Below are 23,983 nucleotides of genomic sequence, written 5' to 3'. Positions count from 1 at the left end.
TAGAGCTACTAATATGTGGCATTGAAGTGTCAATCATTATTTAGTGCTAAAATTACTACTATGAATATGTTTTTCTTCTTTATGCAACAGATGTATTCTTGAAGCTTTGAAAAAATAAATTTCATATAGTAAGCCATATTTAAGATACTGGGAGTGTTCCTATGCAAAGGTGTTTCCAATTATAAATCCAAGTATACCTCTATTTTTAAAAATCCCCAGCTTACTGTATATTTTTAAGTCTATGTTTTAATATGCCAGATTTTCTTAAAGCAGATAACCCATAAATAACATTAATTTATGCAGTTCTTTGATTGTGGCCCACTAAGAGATAATATAAAGAGTTGCCACTCAGCATCACACAAAAATGTTGGAGAAAAATTGCAAAATAGATCTTGCCCATTTATTAACCTGCATCTTTTTTTGAAAATGTCATATTATTCTTCTGTAATTATCTCATGCAAGCCTAACATATTCATTTAAAAAGGAAATAGATTATGTAAAAATTATGATGAATAGGGTATAAAACATCTTGCTTCATAAAGTACCTAACGTTGAAAATATTTTTGCACCCCTATTTTATCAAGTATTGTTTGTAGATTTAGATGTGGTTAATAGTTTGACAATTTTTCTGATTACCATAATTCATTTTATTAAAATGCTATTTTCACTGCTGTATAATATTCCACTGTTTGCCCATGTTACTAATGAGGGCCACTTAAATTACTTCCAGGTTTTCACTATTAAAGTCATTGCTGCGAACAACCTTGTAGATATTTTTGTGCACATGTGTAAGAATTTGCTCATGCAGAGAAGTGAAATTGCTGGGCCATAGGATATACATTCTCCCAAATTTATTTGTTTCTTCCAAATTGGTCTACTAGATATTTGTACCTTCTTACCAGCAATTTAATAGCCACATTCTCTTCTCAAGTTAAAATGAACTAAAACTGCAAGCATCAATATGGCTGAATCTCTCAAAACATTACTTTTGGCTCACTTTTTTAAAAATTGCTACCCTTTCTTTATTTTTTAATTTTTTAGAGACAGAAACTTGCTATGTTGCCCAGGCTGGCCTTGAACTTCTGGGCTCAAGCTATCCTCCCACCTTAGCTTCCTGAATAGCTGGGATTCGATGCATGAGGCACCTCACCCAGCTCTTGAAAACCTTATTTTTGAATGAAGCAATTTAAGTACAAGTTTAAATCTTCCCAAAACAAGTGTATGTGTGTATATGTGTATGTGTACACATATATATTTATATAAAATCGTACATAATACTGATAATCCAATATAAGTCATAACATATATTATAAACACAGTCATGCACAGCTAAATGGCATGTATATGTTCTGAGAAGTGTTGTTAGATGATTTTTGTCATTGTGTGAACATTTAAAGATAGAAACATTCAGAGAGGAAAAGAGGTGAATGGGATGGAAAGGTGGGGTTTCAGCAACCTCTGTAAGCTTTGTTCTGTTGTAAGAAAATCTGAAGGAAATGTGACAAGATGGTGGCACCATTTTATATAAGAGGGAAGTACGAGAATATTTATTGTTTTCTGTACTTTTCAGTAAGCTTAAAAAATCATAAAGCAAAAATAGAAATAAAAATGTTTTGAGTTTAGGTAAAAACTAAGGTCCTTTTGAAATAGCATTTAAGTCATGAGATATAGACACATGATGCTGTTTTACAACAATGGTCATTTATGTGTACAAATATCTTGACAGCAAGTTGTCCTAGAATATAGAAGTATATGTACAATGCAGCACTAATCACAATAGCAAAGACATATAATCGACCTAGATGCCCACCATCGGTGGATTGGATAAAAAAAAATGTGGTACATACATGTCATGGAATACCACACAGCCATAAAAATGAATGAAACCATATCCTTTGCAGCAATACAGATGCAGCTGGAGGCTATTTTCCTAAGTGAATTAACTCAGAAATAAAAAACCAATACCACAAATTCTCAGTGAGATTTATAAGTGGGAGCTAAACATTGGGTACTGATGGTCATAAAGATGGCATCGACAGACATGGGGAACTAATAGAGCAGGGAAAGGTTTTAAAACTGTTGGGTACTATGCTCAGTACCTGGGTGGTGGAATTATTTGCATCCCAAACTTCAGCATCATGCAACATACTCATGTAACAAACCCACATATGTATGCCCTGCATCTAAAATAGAAGTTGAAATTATTTTTAAAAAGATGTAGTTCCAGTATCATGACAATATCACATTTCTTGAGGTAGTCTGTCCAGGTATTCTTGCCTTGGTCCTCACTGCCATTCTATGAAGTAGTCAGGGTGGCACAACCACCTTTATCTTATACATGAGGAAATTCAGCCTCAGTGAGCTTCATCGACTTGCCCACCATCAGCTGTAGAGTTAATTTGGGCCCAGGTCAACACTAGAGCCCAGAACTCCTCCCTAGGCCAATGCTTTTTCTCCTAACTCTGCCACACAACCCCTCTGCATCTCTCAATCTATGAGAAGAAAGGACAGGCACAAAGTAAGGATGCATCTGTTACATATCAAGCCTTCAGACCAAAATAACAGAAACCATCCATTATGCAGCTAGTTTATCGGCAGACCAAGTCTTCCTGCCCAGCCAGAGGGTGGGCACAACCCTAGGCAAGGCCTCTCTGAGGGCCCCTTCTAAGGGACACAGATGTTGCATATTTCTTGTGCTACTATTCCTCATAGAAATGATAAATTGTGAAATATGGAAGAGAGTAATTACTAGGAAAAAAGGATCCATTTACATGATCAAAAAATGTATAATTTCTTACTACATCCTCAGTGACCCTGTAGCTTAAAACAGGGTAGGCTGGAATGGGACTGTCCTAGTTTTTGCTTGCAGAAGACAGCTGGCATTCATGTGTAATGACCCATAGGAAAAATTAAATCTAAAACTTTAAGTTAATCAGTGTTCTCCAAAATTCAGTGAAAAATAAATAAAAGAGAAACATGGGATTCTGACACCTTCAGAAACTAAACTTCTGAAGCTGTAAATTTCTTTCTTTACTCTAGCAGTTCTACTTTCAAAACTGTGAACCAACTGTGAAATAACTGATTTTGGGAAGAATTAAAAGATAAGTCTTAGAAACAGCTAATATAAATGTCTCTCTCCAAATTAAATCAGTGGGGTGCTAGTTTTAATGCCTTTTCTTATTAGCTCATAATTAGGATTCTGTATAAGCAATTACAATATTCACCTCTCTGGAATAGTTTAGGTGGAGTTTTGACCTATGGTGGTACAATTTAAACAACCAGTAATAGCTAGTCCTACAATTCTATGATTAGGGCTTCCTTTACTGGGCCCTAATATTTATTTCATTTTCCTGCAATCTTCCCCTTTTTTTTTCCTCCAGAGAAAAACTTTTACTCCCTTGCCCTGCTAAAGAATCCTGTATCCTATTACTAACAGCTTTGTTATGTTTTGTTTTCTAACAAAGGAGACCTTATGAAGTGAACCTACCAGCACTAAGGTTCAAATGGCCTACTTGCCAAATCCACTTTTTCAAGTCTTATCCTACAGCCCTAGCAGGATTTGGCACTCCTTATCAACTCTTCTATCTTAAAATCTCTTCACATTTTGCTCCCAAACACACTCTCCTGATTCTCCTCTAACTCTCTAAACATTCCTTCCAAGTCTCGTGTGCATGTTTCTCCTCTTTTTCATATTCATATATGCTTTTAATGATTCCTTCCTTCTTCCTGCTTGTCTTCTTATTCCACATGCTTCCTTTGGGTTCTCCTACCCATTTCCTAAGGCTTTAATTATTATCTATAAGTTAGTACCACATAAATCTATACTTCAAAGTTAGTCTCTTTCTTGAAAACTTAAGCCCAATCCATTCTCTGTATTGCTATTATAAATATTCTTTTTTAAAAATAATCCCTTTCCAGCCAATTTATATACAGAAAATAAATTATAAAAATAATTCCACCTTCTCATTCCTTTTTGAAAAATGTGATGGCTCCTTTGCCAGGAGGACAAAGTGCAAATTTCTTAGTGTTGCATACAAAACATTCTACAGTATGCCTTTACATACTTTTCTAGTCTCATAAATCCTGCACCATATTACAGCAGGGCCTCACCAGCCCTCCTTCATTCCTTTGTGTCTTTGCTACATTGACCAAATTTCTATGATCAAGAGCATCAGGACATAAAGTCTGAAAAGCAAATTTATACCAGGGTAAAAGGACTCACTTGGAGTCTAGACTGTCCAGAGAAACCTGGAACATTAAGTTGACACTTTCCTGCAGAGGCCATTCCTAGCTGTGCCTACAGAGTTTCATTTTGTTCTTCATCATCTTAGAAAATTTCAAAATGTTCACACTTACATGGAATGTATTTGCAGAATCTCATATTAAAAAAAAACCCCACGGTAAGAAGAAAAATATTCCTCTAGCTGAGTTATCTTCCTTAACCAACAAATTAATTCTAGAAGTGTAGAGGAAGGAAAGAGACACTCAAATATGTGCAATGAAACAGATCAGTTGCATGAACATTGATAATCAAGGAAGGAATGCTGCTGCAGGCAGATGTTTCTCACACAACCTGCAAACTCCAAACCGTCCTGCAAGCTACATGTGACTTACTCAGTGAATATGTTTCTCACTCTGTGCTCCTATAACATCAAATTTATGCCTTGATTATAGCCCACAGTATACTTATCTGTAATTACTTGATTTTATGTCCATCTTCCCAGTCTGTGAGCTCCTTGCAGACAGGCAAAACACCTGGCATCGAGCAGAGATGCTCATAAAGGAGTAATGAACTCACCCTTTAGAAACAGCATTGCCTAGGATACTATAAAGTTTTTAAAAACCTTTCTGAAATCATAGCAATGAATACATTAAGTGCAATTTGGTCAAAGAAATTATGAACACTGTTATAACACATTCTATATGAAGACTCTCTCATTAAACTAACATGTTCATAAAACAATCTGTACTGACACGGAGTTAGAGATAACTGACCCCAGACACTACAAGTTCTCCAAATAGCATAAAGCAATTCTACTGACACAAAATATTTATGCTTGAAAATCCAAGCTTAAAAAGCTGACAAATATTTCTATCACAGTCTCATTTCCATTTTGTCAAAATCCTCTAAGAACTAATTACATGAATTCATATTACAAAAGAAAGTCTTGCCCCAGTGAACAGTGTTAATTTTCTAGCTATGAAAGGTGGAAATGCAGAGTGCCCAGGAGATAAGGACATCTGTCCAAAATGCCAGGCAGTTACCAAAAAAGTGATTATAGTAATTCTTTTTCTTATTTTCCCATCTCTAATATTTCTGTTTCTGTTCCTTTCTTGATATTTCACATTTGTGCAACTTCCTTCTCTACAATTTAGCTCTTTATTTAGCTCACAAAGTAGGCATTATACTAAGGACGTAGAGTATTCGTCTTTGGCATCAGTACCAGTTGCCCTTAGCAACCACTACTTGAAGGGAAACCTTACTTTCATCTGCTAACTCAAAATAGGACTAAAGGGTCAACTGCAGAGCAATTTTAAAGGGCAGGTATGAAACTGGCAAATTGCTCAATGTAAGACCCTCTTTCATTTGAATTATTCCAGTGGCATTGGGTGCTTCGTTCACAAATATTTCATAAGTCACAGGATTTATAAATTGGTTTTTAAATGATACTTACGAAAAGTAGAACTACACATTCCAACTTGAGATCTCTTTATTATTGGAGCTATAGAGAGGAATCACATAATTAACACAAGTCTAATGCAAACAAAGATAAGTGAAGGGAATATTCTTTTCAAATATATTATGCCAAATACTCTGAAACTATAACTCCTTTTGAATTTACTGATTTTTGAGTTCAAGTTTCCAAAAACCTATGCTAAGAGGCAAAGCCAGTTTGTTCTCTATTATTAGTTTAAGCTAATAAACACAGTGGTTAAGAGGCGAATAATTCTGAATATTTTGAATCATTTTCTGATATATAACAATTCTTTGGGAAATACTAAGGAAAACATAAGAGATAAAGGATACATATAATTTTCATTATTTTTATAATTCTTAAAGTACATCTATATATAATTTATATATGGTATTCTAAATGAAATTATACTTTAGCATCTTTCCTATGAAGAATGGAAAAAAAACTGCAAAAGAACACATACAGTTTCACTATTGTTGTGGCTTAAGAAATAAAAAGTATTGCACTATTAGGCTTTTTTTTTCTTGATAACAGGTTTCAGGAGGCATGGGCTGTCCCATATGAGATTCTGCATGTAGTTGGGGGAACAGATGTTGACAGCAGCAGCAGCCTTTATGTTGACAGTTCACAGGCTTTGCCTCTTCTCCTGTAAATCATTGGTAGATTTACAAGTAACTGGGATCATCAATGTTTTACATTAAGTAAACTGGATTCAATAGTAGGTGACAAGAAATTTTACTAGTCCTCTCTCCACAACTGTAAATAGGGAACAAACTTTCCTATCATGAAACACACAATTCAGTGAGGGAGATGAGGCAAAGAGAAGAGCGGGAACCAAAGAACAGAGATTCAAAAGAAGGTAAAAAAAATTTAGGAAGAGTAACTTGAAAATATGATGATGATGATGATGATGATGACGACGATGATGATGATGATGAAATTGTATTAATAAACATAGGACAGCAAGTATGTTTGACTGTAACAAATTAATTCTGTGGAAACAGCATGTTTTCTTTTTCTTTTCTTTTCTTTTTTGTTTTTTTTGAAAATGAGATCTCGGCTCGCTGCAACCTCTGCCTCCTGGGTTCAGGTGATTCTCTTGCCTCAGGCTCCTGAGTAGCTGAGACTACAGCACCCGCCATCATACCTGGCTAATTTTGATATTTTTAGTAGAGATGGGGTTTCACCATGTTAGCCAGGCTGGTGTCAAACTCCTGGTCTCAAGTGATCCACTCACCTCAGCCTCCCAAAGTGCTGGGATTATAGGCGTGAGCAACCGTGCCTGGCCGTTTTCATGCTTTTGTAAGCCACTCCAGCTAAATCTGGAAATTCAAGTTACAAATTTAATCTTGTACTCTTTAAGTAACTCTTAAATAACTAAATAACCCTTGAAACAGAAGAAAAATCAGTTACCCAATCAGATTACTGTCAACTTACTATGGGTTTTTATTTTGTTTTTCACTTTCCTGTTGCACTGTGGTTGAAACACAACACACACACATACACACACACACCTGTTTTTGACTAGAAAAACTAAATATAGCTAAGTTATTTTTAAACTGCATGCAATGTCACTGAATTATAATGTGTTTCAGGTATGTAAATTTTACCACAGTACCAATAATTTTAAAACTTTTACCATTTGCCTAATACTTTGTGAGTATAAGTATATATATTATTCCAATTTTTAGTTAAACACAAATTCTCAGCTACTACAAAGTCTGCCACCTCTGAAACTTTCTAAAGGGACTGAAATGCTCCAGTGTGGGTCTCTCACAAATGTCTTTTACTCTGTTAGCGAGGCTGCTGCTTGGGATTCCCCATCTGCCAGATGCTCCTTAACTTTTCTGGGTCGGTGCTCCCTCATCCAGTCCTCCTTGGACAAATGACCACTTTGGATGAGTTAGGGATGTTGCTTGAGATCAAAGAATGCTTCTCTTTGGTGGAGATTTTCTGTTTTGCTTTTTCTGTGTGAAGGCCAGCTATGTCTCAGGAGAATTAGACTCATGACTTAAGGTCCCTTAGTCACTGTCTCCTTGTCTCTGCTCTTACTCATTCTGTTCCGCCATTGACGCTTGAAAGCACCACAGGTTTGTAGAGCTATGGGAGTAGCTGCATGCTTTTTGTTTTCTAACCAGGACTCCAGACAGTTATATCTGGTAAGTTCATTTACTTCAAACCTCAAAATTAACTGCAAATAGGCCATCAATAAATTCCCAACTGCAAGAACTTTGAGTGAGTAATGAACACTTAATGACTTAAGGTTACATGTTTAATAGTCAAAACTCTTTAATTATTGTCACAGCTATAATGTTTGTCTCACTCTAAAGAATTGTTTTTACTTTAACATGTGTTCTGTTTTGCTATGAAATATTTATTGAAGTAATAAGTTTTTACCAAGCTTATATGTTTGGGCAACTCAGATACAATGAGAAAAAAACACACCAAAAGACCAAAAATTTTAAAAACTCACTTTTCTTGCAATCATAGACATTTCACACTATTACAGAACATTCAAACAAGTTAGGTAGATAAATATTGTCTATAGATAAATGCGATGCAATTTTAATAAAGAATTTGAAGAATGACATTAAATGCTGTCTGAAACCTTTTGTATTTTTTAATGTATGACCATACTCCATATATACTTAGATAACTTACCCAGAAATCTCAACTGTATTGAACATTGCTGAGAGAAATAAACAATAATTTTAACAGATATGATAGTAAAAATTGATTGCATATGTTTTGGCACTAAAACTTATATATTTATTTACAAGCAGGAATTCCATGCTGCCACAGAGATCCTGTAAAGTCTCCTTTTAGGTATACTGTAATTTGGAACAGTTTCTTCATCTGATTTCCCAAAGCATAAACAATAAGAAGCTGCAAATGAAGAAGGATAGAGATAAAGAAATGCTGGAAGTAAACTTGGATCCTAGTGTAGACTTAGATAATGGGAAAGAAAGAAACTCTCTTAAAAGAGTGAACTTTAAGATCTGGGAGATCTTGAAGAGCCCCTGAAGGTGCTGTGTTGCACAAAAGAAGATGTTCTGAATGCTATTTCTGAAACCTCAAATCAACTCTGCTCAGCATAGTTAGATTAAGAAAGCAATGTAACATGCATTTAGAACACTTTAAAAAGTGATCAATATTGGGAGGCCGAGGCAGGTGGATCACGAGGTCAAGAAATCAAGACCATCATGGCCAGTATGGTGAAACCCCGTCTCTACTAAAAAATACAAAAATTAGCTGGGTGTGGTGATGTGCAAGGGTAGTCCCAGCTACTTGGGAGGCTGAGGCAGGAGAATCGCTTGAACTGGGAGGCAGAAGTTGCAATGAGCTGACATCACGCCACTGCACTTCAGCCTGGGTGACAGAGAGAGACTCCATCTCAAAAAAAAAAAAAAAAAGTAATCAATAAAATGGCTAGCATTTTGCAAGTTGGAGCTCTTATGGGTTCTTCTCACGTCTTAGGAAAAATATTTCATTTGTTTTCCCTAGAAAAAGCCAAATAAATGAAACATCATTCTACAGTTTGAGACACAATGCTTATAATATAAACAGAAGTAAAATGTTACTCAGGACTTTCCTAAACTTACTTTATATCTGTCATTTGCCTAGCACTTTAAGTATGCTTTCACTTTTTATCTCCTTAAATCCCCATAATGTTCTTCCCGGTCCAAATCAGATGGCTTTTTTCTGAACTTCTTGGAGCGCTGTATATATGGTCACATGTATTGTCATTGTCGACTCACTGCCTGTCTCAACTAGCCATGTGCTCCTTGAAGGCAGGGCCTATGGTTCCTTTTGTCTCTCTTGTCCTCAGGATAGTGTTTGGAGCATGGTAGACACTCAATATGTTTGCTGAACAGATTAAATAGAAGTATAGGTCATGATATCTCTGCTAAGGAGTTCATAGCTTTTCTGCGGAAGGTAGATAAGACATATGCAATAGAAATAACCTAATGAGGAAGATGATTTTCGGCTCAAATATGTGGCAACGTCAGTGGAAACAGAGCAGACAGCAATATTGGCTTAAGTATTCAGTAAAGCTTCATACATAGCCTTGGAGAATCTTGGTGTTGATGCTACTTCTGGCTGCTCAAGGTAACTCGTCTTCACTATATAAATGTAATTTATAGATTCTGTAAATTAAATACAAGAGTTACACAATTAACTGATAAATTAAGAACTGTCCTAAAATATATTTAACTACACACACACATTCTAAATCTGAATTATCCCAATTACATTTACAGTGACAAAAATCAGTAGATAATTATATAGAATCATATCATTTAGCCGTTTTATGACTTTCTGAGATGTGTTCCCTTATTTGATAGACTAACCTATCTTTTTCTGAAGAAATAAACAGATACAGAACACCTGAGTAGCATTAAAAGAAGGAACAAAACAATAAAATCAAACAAAGATATTGGATTCTTATCTCATAACATGTACCACAATAGTCCCAAATGTATCAAAGGCTTAAAAGTGAAAAAAAAAAAAAAAAAAAAAAACCATAAAGATTCTCAAAGTAAAGATGGGCAGTGAAGTAATTTATAATTTCATCTTAGAGATGCAATACAGGACACATTTTTAAAAGTTATTATGAAAAATAAAAACACCCTTAACAAAAATCAAGACACAAGACAAACTGGCAAAAGTATTTACAGCTTACATCAAAGAAAAATGACAATTTTCACATACACATATGAAATAATAAAAGGATCATCAATCCAACAGAAAAGTGGGTAGACTGTGAATAGCTACTTCCTAAAAAAATAAAGTGCTAATAGTTACTAAATATATGAAATGTTCATTAACCTCATATACTAACAAAAGAAATGTAAATTAAAACTATACTGAGCTATCATTTTGACCTATCAGCTCAAGAGAACATCACAAAATTTGATAATATACTTTGTTGGCAAGGTTCAAAGTCTTATTCTTTCTTATATTGGAAACGGGTAGGACCCCATGTGAAGCAATAGCAAATCTGCCAAAATTTTACACAGTTTGACCCAGTCATGTTATGAACTGAATTTTCAACATATTAAAGTCTGTATGTTGAAGCATAAACCCCCAATGTGATATTATTAGGAGGTGGGACATTTGGGAGATAAATCAGGTTTCAACGAGGTCATGAAGATGAAGCCCCATAATGGGGTCAACATCCTTGAGAAAGAAGATATACCACAGCTCTCTCTCTCTAAGCATGCACAAAGAAGAGGTCACATGATCACGCAGCTAGGTGGCAACTATCTGCAAGCTAGGAAGAGGACCCTTACTAAGAATCGAATCTGTTGGCATCTTGATCTAGGACTTTTCTGCCTCTAGAACTGTGAGAAATAAATGTCTATTGTTTAAGCCACTCAGCAATGGTATTTTCTTAGAGGAGCCCAAGATACATTTATAGGAAGTTATCCTCTTGATATACTAACACACAAGTAAAATGACATTCATATAAGCATTTTCAGTGAAATATGATAGACAATATTAGAAATAATTGAAGGCAGTTAAATAACTTAGTTCATATCAATTTGATGGAATTCTGTGTACTATGAAAATAAGTAAGGCAATACTGTATAAACTGCTAAGGCATAATACAGTGTGTATTATATAACATTTATGAAAAGAAGTAAAACTTACATCTATAGTGATAATGTATACAACATCTCTGAAGTATATACAAAATGCAAGGATAGTAATTGTCTCTGTAGTAGGACATTGGTTGTCAGGGGGCCAGGAATGGCGTGGAAGAATTCTCACTGTTAACCATCATATATCTTTTGATTTAGTATTATATGCATATATATCCAGTTCAAAAGAAAAGGAACAAAACCAGTGTATGTTGGAATGCATATAATTTTGTTAACTAAAAACTGAGCTTCTATTCAAAACAGTATGTTTCTCTTGACTGAGGGATTTATTCTAAGCAAACTACTTAGTGAGTAGCCAGAAACTTTTTGTATCCAGACAGAAACCATTGAATTAGGACCTCAGCTCTTTGGGTCCAGGCTTTAAATACAGGTTACTAAAATAGATAAAATAGAACTTACGAACCAAATCAGAGTTTGCCTGGATTCATTCAATCATTCCGTACAACACATAGCCCTACACCCTCTCACTTCATCTCATTTTAATGACCTTTGCTCTTTTTTGTTCAGTGTGCTTATTTGTGCTTGTTTTGTTTTTGGCCTGAAGTACAAACAAACAATATAGAGGGAGGGACAATGGTGTAGGCCAAGAGATGCAGCCCATGGAAATGTTTCTTAAGAATTATAGAGAGGAGAAATGGAACGATGCCTAGGGACCTCAGAAATACACATACAGACACATACGCATACACACAGAAATACACGCATACACACACACAGACACACATGCATACACACATTCTTTATCATATGCCAGCATTATTAATTCATATTAACAAATGTAACTTTTTGTTATTTCATAAATTAATATGTCAATATTTGGAAGATTTTCATAACTAGTGAACTAAAACTTTCTTTTTTTTTTTTTTTTTTTTTTTTTGAGACGGAGTCTCGCTCTGTCGCCCAGGCTGGAGTGCAGTGGCGCAATCTCGGCTCACTGCAAGCTCCACCTCCCGGGTTCCCGCCATTCTCCCGCCTCAGTCTCCGAGTAGCTGGGACTACAGGCGCCCGCCACCGCGCCTGGCTAGTTTTTTGTATTTTTAGTAGAGACGGGGTTTCACCGTGTTAGCCAGGAGGGTCTCGATCTCCTGACCTCGTGATCCACCCGCCTCGGCCTCCCAAAGTGCTGGGATTACAGGCTTGAGCCACCGCGCCCGGCCTAAAACTAAAACTTTCCAAATGACAATGCATAGAATTACATAGATAACATGGGTAAAGGCCCATTCAAAGTGCATGAAAACAACACTTTTTTTCTTGCATTATAATTTTTGATTGACAGACAATTGTACCTATTTTGGAGATACAGTGTGATATTTTGATAGATGTATACAACGGGTAATGATCAATATCAGGGCCTGATACTAATGCCCAGGTGGCAGAGGCAAGTCTATCTCAAAGACGCTGATGAAAGATTTTTGGAAACTTTTACTGTCTGCCTCTGTGGATGGAGTTTTCCAGGCAAAATAGCTAAGAAATAGTTTCTTGGAAAGAAACCACAATACTTTGTCGGTGCAGGCTCTCACTCTCCTACATGGATATGCCTTAAAATTGGCAAGCAACTAGGATCTTTTCTGTAGATAACCTCCGGTGTCAGGGAAGTGTAGGATGCCATTGCTGCCAGTGCACACAAAAGCCTCAGGATCTGACTGAGGAAGGATATTGAATGAATAAGGACCTTGGGGACTATGGATGGTGGAACCACACTCATTCAGAATAGAAAGGCTGAGAGAACAACGTTGGGCTTTTTGTTTTTGCTTTATAGAGACCAGATGATCACGCCATGTGCCTAATAGGTAATGATTATACATACATGAACAGAGTTTTCTTGTAGGGTTTGGAATCAAAAGACCTGTGTGTTGACATTGACCATGTGGTTGGTAAACTAAGTCTCAGTTTCATTATTACTAAAATAAAGACACCGATGGCTTTGTCACAGGTTAAGACTTTCCATGAGGACAGAAAATGATGTGAAAACATAAAAGAAAAACTAGCTGTTAACAATTATAAAATTATAAGCTCCAGACAATGTAAACCTAAAAATTTTGACATAATTACTTTATTTATCATAACTTGGCAAGTTGGTAAACAGTTACACAAATGGAATTCTTTTTTTTTTTAACCACACCAAACACTTGAACCCAGGCATTCCTAAGAGACATCTAAACCATGTATGGTTAAGATCAGCTGGGCAAGAGTAAAAGTATATGTGGGCTGGGCGCGGTGGCTCATGCCTGCAATCCCAGCACTTCGGGAGGCTGAGGCGGGTGGATCACGAAGTCAAGAGATGGAGACCATCCTGGCTAACATGGTGAGAACCCATCTCTACTAAAAATACAAAAAAATTGCTGGACGTGGTGGCGGGCGCATGTATTCCCAGCTACTCCGGAGGCTGAGACAGGAGAATGGCATGAACCCAGGAGGCGGAGCTTGCACTGAACCGAGATTGCACCACTGCACTCCAGCCTGGGCGACAGAGCGAGACTCTGTCTCAAGAAAAAAAAAAAAAAAAAAAAAAAAGTAAATGTGGCTAACAAGCACTTGCTTCAAGCTCCCACCAAAGACCAGAGTCCAAGAGTGCATAAGAATGTGTGTGCTGATTTCTCCCTCCTCTGACTACAGGTACCTGAAAATGCAGGATTCTGAGAGCCTCAGAAAGTCTGACAGCAAAGGCTTGGCTTTGAAGTTCCGACACATTTTAGTTAGAGAACTAGTTTTAACACTTAGTATTTGTATGAACTTGAGTTAATTACCCATAATTTCTCCACTTACAAAATTGTGGTAAAACACGTGAAGCAGTAAGGACTCCATCTTCCATCCTCTGTATCCAGGCCAAGGAAGACACTCTGAGTTAACAAATCACATATGACTGAGGGCAGAGCTATCCTTAAAGAAGGTGTCTTCTCCAGAGAAGGTAGTGAGACATCTCTAGGTGGGGTAGCCATCAGCTCCTCTTTTCAACATAAAAACGTAAAGAGGCTCCTGGAGGAGCCTTTCTCCTCTCTCTTTGGTAAGTGTTAAAAAATCAGCAGATTAGGTCTTTCCCTTCCACAACCCTTTCATCCTCACCACCCTGGCCTTGACCAGTTAAAGACTCATTGGAGCTCCTAAGCACCTTTTCATCCCACTTCCACCCTCCTTCCTAATGGTAAAATAGAAGATACCAGGAATAATCTATTTTCATTATGAATCAATTTAAAGAGCTTACTTTCATGATTCTTTAAAGAGATATAACATTTATTAAGAGCAAAATAGGGGTATAAGAGGAGTACTTTGAGGGCTGGATTCCTGTGAGAGGGAAAGAGGCCACGGCAGAGAACTTGGACGGCCAAGAGTAGGTTGAAGCACTTGATGTCTGAGCACTGAACGGAAGGTCAGAAAAGCAGAATGGAAGGAAGCAAGGAAGACACAAGTGTAGGGGCCAAAGGAAAAAAAAAGGGACAAATCCTGTTTTGTAAACTGAAAATAAGGAGAGAATCTGAGGATAGTAGAGCTGGAAGAAATTTAGAAGATTATCACTTCCAGGACCTTCAGAAGCAAACACTTCTAGGGGTCAGGCAGGGAGTGTTAATGAGGGAAGTTGGCTGGTTGTGATACAGTAGATATTGGAGGAGACTATGGAGAACTAGAGCAAGCATTTTGTTCCTAAAAACAATATAGAGGGTTTTTTGTTTTGTTTTGTTTTGTTTTTTTAATACTGTGCTGGCCAAAGAACATAACCATGCGAGGAATTTGTCCAATCCCTGTAATGTTACAGATGGGACTACTGAGCATCAAAATACATAAGGAAATGTTTTACGATGTGGCCTTGGACAGAGATAACTCTGCTGAGACTCTTTTCTCCACATACTGCAAAGCTGGGACCGTGGATCTGAAGGATTTCACAAGAAGGAGGTCACTCCAGGAAATCCTCAAGTCCTGGGGAACTCCAGGATTTTTTCAGTTCCCCCTCAGGGAAGAACTCATTTTATTCTCCAAGGCAACCCAGGAGCAAGTCTAGGATAGGTCTAGAGAAACCTCAAGGGAAAACTTAAATATTTTAGACTGACTCCATATTCTATAAGTTAGAAAGGGGCACTGAAGGTAGTGAAAGGGAATGGTTCACAGGTTTATCCCATGAAAACTCTATCACATCTTCTGAATGTCCTAGGATCACACTACGATGGTGATAAGCTGTGGGGATAAGCTTAAAGGGGCAACTGTGAAGGCACAAGATCCAGAACAAAAGCTGGCAAAACAGGTTTACTTAGGGCATGCATGCAGAGGCTGCATCTTTTGGGCCACATAAGTCATATTGTCATCAATATTATGGATTTTAAGCATCTATAGTTTTAATATCAAACATTAATTATCCATCCTTGACTAGTTCAAAGAGAGAAATTTTGAATCTGGGTTTGAATTTCAGTTCTGCTACTTATTAGCTAGCTGACACAAGGAAAAAATTACTTCACTCTTCAGTGGCACATTTTTCTTGCCTGTAAAATAGCGATAATAAAACTTATCCAGGAGGGTTGTGATGCTAAGAGGTAACATGTAGATGCAAAGAGCCCAACAGAGAATAATTACTCAATGAATAAAAGCTGTTATTATCTCTTATCATTATTGCTATTGTTATCATAATAGTAGTTACAGACTAGCATCATCACACAGCAAGCTCCCATTGCTTTCTTCTCACATACACAGAAAGCCCCCATCGCTTTCTTCTCACGTCCTCAATGTAACTTCCCAAACATGCAGGATCTGCATGCTCTCTGAGAGCTCTAATAAATGCAGAGCTCACTCAACTTGCATCCTGGTTTACAGAAGCAAGTAACTGGAGAAGCAGGGCTTTCATAGCCCTTCCACACTTTTTTACTCAAGCGCTTTGGTATACAATTAGTAAGCAGTGTTTCCAGCAGCTTGTGATTTGCAGTAAGTAATTGCAGTCTAGTGCTTTTTCTTCTGTTACCACTTGCTAAACACCCACTTAAAAGTATCAGATCACAAAACTCACTACAAATTGAAATTTATGTTTCCTTTTGGGTTATTTGGGACTAATCCAACAAAGCCAATGAGGAAACACAAGGCTAATGTATACTTTTAGTTTCATAACACTACCTTGGTTATTTTTATACTTAATTGAAATGGGATATTTCCTCTTATATTTTTGTTAATGTGGATTGGGGGGGGGTTCTAGACAATGAATTTACACTACCAAATGTTAGGCAAAGTAACGAGAAGCAAAATTAACTTACTGAAGCATTTTAATGAGTAAAAAATGGTTATCTAGTGCCTAAATAAGTCAAGGTTTTTCTTTCTAAAGGTATCTTCATTTCATTGGCTGTGATTTTCTTTAATTTGAGAGAGAAGGCAAGAGTGTTATCCTCCAATTGGAAACTAGTATGGATGGTATTCCTGCTCCTAGTCTTCAGAATTTTAGTATAAACAAAATAAGCTGATCCCAACACACATTAACCGATTGGTGGATAAACAAACTGTGGTATATCCACACAACTGAATATTATTTAGCAGCAAAAAGAAATGAAATATTCATACATGCTACACCATGAATGTACCTTGAAAACATTAAGTGAAAGAAAAGGCACAAAGGGCCACATATTACATGATTCCATTTATACCAAATGTCCAGAATAGGCAAATACATAGAGATAAAAAATGGAGAGAAGGTTACCTAGGAAAGGGGTGGTGGTAGGGGATGCAGAGTACTGCTTATGGACAAGGAGGCTTCTTTTTCAGAATAATAAAAATATTTTAGAATTCCATAGTGATAATGGTGGTTTAGCTCTATGGATATCCTAAAACCCACTAAATTTTACACTTTTTAAAAAATTTTTTATTTTTGAGACAGAGCCTTGCTCTGTCACCCAGCCCAGGCTGGAGTGCAGTGGCACGATCTTGGCTCACTGCAACCTCTGCCTCCTATGTTCAAGCTATTCTCCTGCCTCAGCCTTCCGAGTAGCTGGGATTACAGGCATACGCCACCACAACCGGCTAATTTTTGTAATTTTAGTAGAGACAGAGTTTCATCATGCTGCCCAGGCTGGTCTCGAACTCCTGACCTCAGGTGATCTTCCCTCCTCAGCCTCCCAAAGTGGGGATTACAGATGTGAGCCACCATGCCTGGCCGACTTTCATACTTTAAAAGAGTGAATTGTATGGTATCTGAATTAAAATTCAATTTTCTACCTGGAAAATTCTTGCCTGTCATATCATCATTTCCCAAAACAAACATTCTCTGCAAGTTTACCTTGTAAGGTTCAGTGAATTCTTGAGTGACACTGCATTAGCAAAACAAGTTTTGAAGTCCTTGTTTATAAATCTCAACTTGGGTTCTATAGTTTTATAAACAAAATACTCTGCCAATTTTATATTTTGAAAAAATTGCTTTGAGGATTCTTTCATTTTATTGGCTTTTCTAATAAGATAAAAGAAGTGCATCATGCTTTTTATTTTAATTTTTGGAGTGAAGTTGAGTCAAAATGGGATTAAGAATTCTATTGTATGGCTTCTTGAAAGCAGCAGAAAATCAAATATGGAACATACCCAAAGTGGGAAAGAAATAATTACTTAATTCAGCACATTAATAAAAAAGATCTTGCAAATTAAATGTTGTTGCAAAAACATCTTAAACACTTACTAGAGCATCATACACATTTACTGAGAAAATGCCAAGTTTTATATTATGATATTCTAGCAACTCAATGCAATAAAAATTTCCAGAAAAACAAATGGGATAATGTAATTTTTATAAAAAATGCACACACACATATGACCAGTGTTACTTTTTTCTTTACTTTTTTTGTTATGCATTTGGAAATGCCACTAATGCAAGATTTTATTTAATAATTGAATAATAATGTGGAGTAATGTGGTGTTGAAGAGAACAAACCCTGGGGTCTATCTGATTTGAATCCTGATTCCTCTATTTACAGCCTGGAGAAAGTTTCTTGATCTTTCTAGGCTTCAAATTTCTCCATCTGTAAAATGAGGATATGGTATAGGGTTGTGAGAATTCAATGCAATAATGCACTTAAACTGTTTAATATGATGTTTGGCACATGGTGAGCTGAAAGCATTATTATTATCATCATCTTTTTCTTAGCATTGCTTAATGTCCTTTTATAGGATTATTTCTTCTTCTAGCAACACTTCTGAGAGAGTCAATAGATTTCAGCTAGAGAAGCAAGAACACAAACCAATTCAGCCCTACAGTGAGACACTTTTCATTTGTTTCTCTCAAAATATTCAAGTTGTAATTCCAAGAAACCATTCATCCTTTATGCTAACAGGCCACTAACCACAATTTAATAAAATGTCTTTTCTTCCATAAACAAAGCCAAACATAACATCTTGTTCATCTGATTATAAGCAGAATAGCTGCTATCTGAACACTGCTGTATCACAGGCAATAATAGCAGTAATTACTAGCCACCACACCCCCAATCACCTAAGACATGTGGTATCCATCAGTATAAGAAAAAATGAAAAGAGGCAAACAAGTCTGCTCATTCAACTTTGTGTGTTGATATTTGATTTATATAGTTCAATAGAGTTACATCTATTCTATAAGTAATTCCTAGGTACTTAGTATGTTTCGAACATGTTGGATCCCTAGAATAAATTTCTCATTTAATTGAATTCCTTAGTATTGTGTTAGGTGTCACAGATACAAACCAAAGTTAAACTTTACCTTACCTAAACCTTAAAACCTTATTCTGAGGCACATTGTATTCAGAACTAAAAATAGTCAAGTTCTTCAATTACAAGATAAGATTTAGTAAAGGGAACGCAAGCATCAGTAAAATGTTAATGCCAGATTCATTTATTCTCTGTGACAGCAGACATGGATAACATTTCAAGGTAAATTTAAATAGCTTAGAAAAGTTCATGGTATGGCCAACTGTGATGATAATCTTTACTGCAAGATCCCCGGGGTAAAAAGAGTTATTTTTGTCATCCTAATATAAACACTGCCATTCCTGAGGTTCCCAAATTGTATAGGAACTATCCCATCTGTACCATTCCCTAAAGATAATCAATCTTGCCAGGTGATCTTAAACCCAAAGGCTGGTGCTGCTGTTTCTGGAGGACAGCATCTGAAAGGCCCAGAGTTTCTTACCCCAGTAACTGATGTATCTGATGTGAATAAGTCCTGGCTTGCCTGACCACAGGTCAACACAGAGGAGCAGGGTAGCAGATGCTGAGAGTAGTAAGCCATGCAGTGCATTTGATCCTGCAAACCAGGTTTTGATTGACCCACTGAGAGGGAAACAAGGTAAACTGAGACTATAATTATTGAACTAATTTGGTTTGGTGGCCTAAGAAGATAAGTCTTCAAAAAAATTAAAACTTGTTATGGAAACAGATGTACATACATATACTCCAAATCAAACCAAAAACAAAGCTGAAAAGAAAAGTACTAACTAAAAATATCAATTCTACCTGGGAATTAAAGACTCCCTGTTATCCAAAAACACTGCTTTGGAGTTAGGCCAGCAAACACCCTTAACATTTGGTCCTATGTTACAGCAGCCTTTTTTGAAGGAAAATAAAATGAAGAATCTTGACACATTGATTTCATCTCCATATAAAAATATTTTTAATCAGCATTTTATAAGGAACCAGAATAAAATTTGTATAACAAAGATTATGCCCAGATTTTAAAGAAAATGTCAAATGTATGGAAGAAAGCAAAAATAGATATAAACAAGGAGAAGTGACGGCATTTTTAAAAAGTAGTGTTGGTCAATTAATGCAACCATGGCAATCTAAAGGGATGAATAGTAAAATTTCATACTAATTACTAAAATCTTGTTTTCTAACATTTCCATACCGAAATATTTATGTTCTTTCTTAATTTAGGAATGTTTGAGATTCTTACTCCAGAAAATCACTTCAAAAACTGGGAACAGAGGTACCAACCTGCTTCTTCTCAGACTTACCATACAACGAAAACAACTTCTCCCTCCTGTGTCAGCTCTGAGCATATTCTGACTCAGTAAAATTGAGTTTATAATAGAGTAAAATACTTTATGATGGAAATTTTATTCTGCTACTTTGTGACATAAAAAAATATTTAAACAATCCAAGAAAAAGGGAGAGAAAGACAAAATTTTCCATTCTTTCAGATACATTACATTCCCACACACTTCTCCCATTCCTAGTTCACATGCTGATGTGCGTGCTGATATGTCTTTGTGTTCAAGATAAGAGTAGAGAATAGCCAGTCTTTTTCATGAAGTACTAAATAGGATTTGCAGTAGGTCAAGGCAGGTTAGTCACCTCCCATTATCCAAAAACACTGCTTTGGTAACCTCAAAAGTTCAAAGGTCTTTGCAAGAATTAATGAAATTAGACCCTACAATAATAGTACCTCCAAAGATACAATGCTCTGAATTTACTTAAACAGTTACATAGGAGCAATAACCAGTTTCAAAATCAATAAAAGATTCAGAATGGATATACTTAAAAACTAAAGAAAGAGACTGTCTAGTAAACTAGATTAAAATGATTTACTCCCTCAATTCTAAAATGGATCAATTTTTCTAAGCCAATGCTCCCATCTCATAAATCACTGGAAAATCCTTCTAAATATTAATAGTATAAGGCTACAGGAACATAAAAGCCTAAGGCTTAGTTTAAAAAAACCTAGAGTGAAATAAGGGACATGAATTCCACAAAAACAAAGTTTCACTGGGGGTCATTCTGGAAAACTGTCACACATACCTTCAGAAAGCTGGTATGAGAAGCATGCCAAGAAAGTTCAGTTATTATCTCACTGGCAGTTATCGCTACTGTCCAGTCACTCAATCTTAACCACCGATGGTTAATCTCAGATTGTTTGTCTGGTAAGATGCAAGACTGCAAGGCAAAGTAGGGGCAGACACCAGGGACAGAACTGAAAATCGAAATCAGTGGGCCCTAGGCAAAGACTGGTTTTCCACAATAGAATTCAGAAGCACAATGTTTTAATTTAAGTATTACTTCAATTCCAAGATAAATTAATACAATTTAAACCTCTTTCTCTAATTTTCCCTGGGAACTAAAATTTCCTTTACAATAGATGACAATTTTGTAGTTTCTAAGAAGTCCCTTGGATAGAAAGTATAATTAACTTGGTAACTTAACAAATATGTTCATGACTCCTAAGCCTTATGCGTCCCCAAGACTGCTTTGGATACTCAGTTTTGAAAACTGAGTGGTCCCCAGGTACCAATATATAAGTCTTCTGGGAAATACAACCAGAGAAAATTGTTTTGTTTGTTTTTTGGTTGGTTGGTTTTGTTTGCCTCAAAAAGACCTGAGCAAAGCAAAAAATAACTACTGAATTTTTTAAAGACTGAACTACCATGACTTACATAATGAAAAATCTAAAGTGCAATGTAGCAAAGAACTTTCTACAAAGCAGTCTTTATGTAATAATTACATTACTTAAAGTAAGAGATCTATAGCATCCATGCAGTTATGCCCACACACATATTTATTCACTGAATAATAAAATAGAGCTAGTCTCTGAAGTGGAAGCTCAAAATCAGTTGATAGCAAAGCCTTAGTTAGATCATCAACATAACTTGCCACAACTACCTCCACTTTCTTTTTTAAAAAACTTTATTTATTTATTTAGAGACAGGATCTCACCCTGTTACCCAGGCTGAAATGCAGTGATGCGATCTCAGCTCACTGCAACCTCTGCCTCCCAGGTTCAAGCAATTATGGTGCCTTAGCCTCCTGAGTAGCTGGGGCTACAGGCACATGCCACAGCACCTGGCTAATTTTTGTATTTTTAGTAGAGATGGGGTTTCACCATGTTGGCCAGGTTGGTCACAAGCCCTGAGCTCAAGTGATCTGCCCGCCTTGGCCTCCCAAAGTGCTGGGATTACAGGTGTGAGCCACCATACCTAGTCTCTTTTTTTTTAACATAATTTTTTTTTTAATTTTAAATTTTTATTTCAACAGTTTTGGGGGTACAGTTGGTTCTTGGGGGTATGGTAAGTTCTTTAGTGGTGATTTCTGAGGTTTTGTTGTACCTGTTACCTGAGCAATGTGCACTGTACGCAATATATAGCCCACTTTCTTAAGGAACTCCATTTAGCATCTCTCGAATCCATTCTGCAATTAATCTAGTTAAGAAATTTAACTCTAAGTATTAACAAGGCTTTGGAAAAATGGTAAATAATTTCTCTGAAAAAAAAAATCAAAACATTGGATGATGGACAGATAGATAGACAGGCAGACATACAGATAGGTATTTCCTTCTCCTGTTTCCAAAAAGGATCCATAGTGACACTATTCACGGCACAGTTTCAATCTTTAAGTCTTTAAGGCTAGAAATGTAGTTTATAAGATGATATTTTTATAATAATAAAATAAATAATGAAGCAATGCTTTCAGAGTAACATATTATACTAATACTGGTTGAAATTCTAGAAATAAAAAAAGTTGATTCACGTTATCCTCTTCATACAGTTGAAGTGGAGAACTTCTAGCTTGAGAACATTTGGTTCAATTTAATCTGAACAAAACTGCTTTGTCACTGCTACCAAAGTATAGAAAATAACTTTCAGTGTCCAATCTGGTGACCCTCTCAAGTAATGGACCAAAGTAAAGGTAACAGATAGTTGAAGATCTGAACATAGTGATTAACCAGCTAACTAACTCTTTGAAAGCAGAGGATAAAGGATAACAATGCCAATCTCCAGAGTTCAAAGGAAGAGTGGGGTGTGCCCTTTACTAAACCTAAAATATTCCCACTCCACATCCTCCTTCCTTGCCTTCTCTCTCCATCTCCTCCACTCCTCCCCATGGGTCACTGCTTCTGCCTGTCTGAATCCCTCCACTCCAGACTCCTTTCCTTTGCCCCCTCTCTTCCTAGTCTACCTCTTTTTTCTTGTCTTCTTTCACATTTCAATCACTTTAAATGAAAATAACCTTGGAAAGAAGTATGTTCTGCTGTTTACCATACTCAGTAAATAATATTGTTTCCAACATTTTAAAACAAAAATTGGACACTTTACTTTCAAAGAAAAGTAAAGTGTATTTCAAGAAAGAAAATACACTTGATACATTGGATATTTAGGGTGTGTCTTTCAACAGATTGCTTCTTCTTCTGTAAGTAAACAATTATGACCAGGAAAATAAGAAGTTCCCTTGCACACTAACCCAACACACTAGATCCATACAGAGGCACAGAGCACAAAGCTGAAGGGGTAGAAGCCCTGAGTCTCTGGAGTTATAGTCCTTGACTCCAGGCAAGACTGGAGGTTAGCTATCCCCAGGCAATGGGACAGCTGTCATAAATGGGATTCCACAACCTTCCCAGAGGCCAATTCTGCTTTGTAGTAACCTCACTACTGTGAAGTTATTTGGTTTAGTTAGCTTAAATAACTCATGCTGAACTTTCCCAGTCTGGTCATCAGTATTAACTCACTGGAGTAGTTTTTAAGTGCTTGAAGACAATTATTGGATTACCAACTAGCCTTCTCTTTCTCATGCATAATCACCGCAAATCATTTAATCTTTTCACAAGTGCTTTTTATCATTCCTATAATTTTTTTTACTCTAACTCTGATACTTCTAGATTTTCCTATCATCTTTAGTTATGAAATGAAAGTGATAAATATTAGAAAA

At 36.4% G+C, this 23,983-nt stretch overlaps 1 protein-coding gene and 1 long non-coding RNA gene across 3 annotated transcripts in view; both read right to left on the bottom strand.

Moving 5' to 3' along the window:
* KCNQ5 (potassium voltage-gated channel subfamily Q member 5) overlaps positions 1-23,983 on the bottom strand; it is a 609,909-nt gene that overhangs the window by 536,492 nt on the left and 49,434 nt on the right. The window lies entirely within an intron of this gene.
* LOC104668647 overlaps positions 18,126-23,983 on the bottom strand; it is a 46,888-nt gene continuing 41,030 nt past the window's right edge. The window contains exons 3-4 of the long non-coding RNA XR_748858.2: positions 19,476-19,615; positions 18,126-18,333 (exon numbers count right to left, since the gene is read on the bottom strand). This is a non-coding gene — a long non-coding RNA (uncharacterized LOC104668647). The remainder of the gene's footprint in view (positions 18,334-19,475; positions 19,616-23,983) is intronic.

This window comes from Rhinopithecus roxellana, chromosome 4 (assembly GCF_007565055.1).
Source record: "Rhinopithecus roxellana isolate Shanxi Qingling chromosome 4, ASM756505v1, whole genome shotgun sequence".
NCBI lineage: Eukaryota > Metazoa > Chordata > Mammalia > Primates > Cercopithecidae > Rhinopithecus > Rhinopithecus roxellana.
Note: the sequence above shows the minus strand (reverse complement) of the source record. Positions and strands in the feature narration are given on the sequence as shown.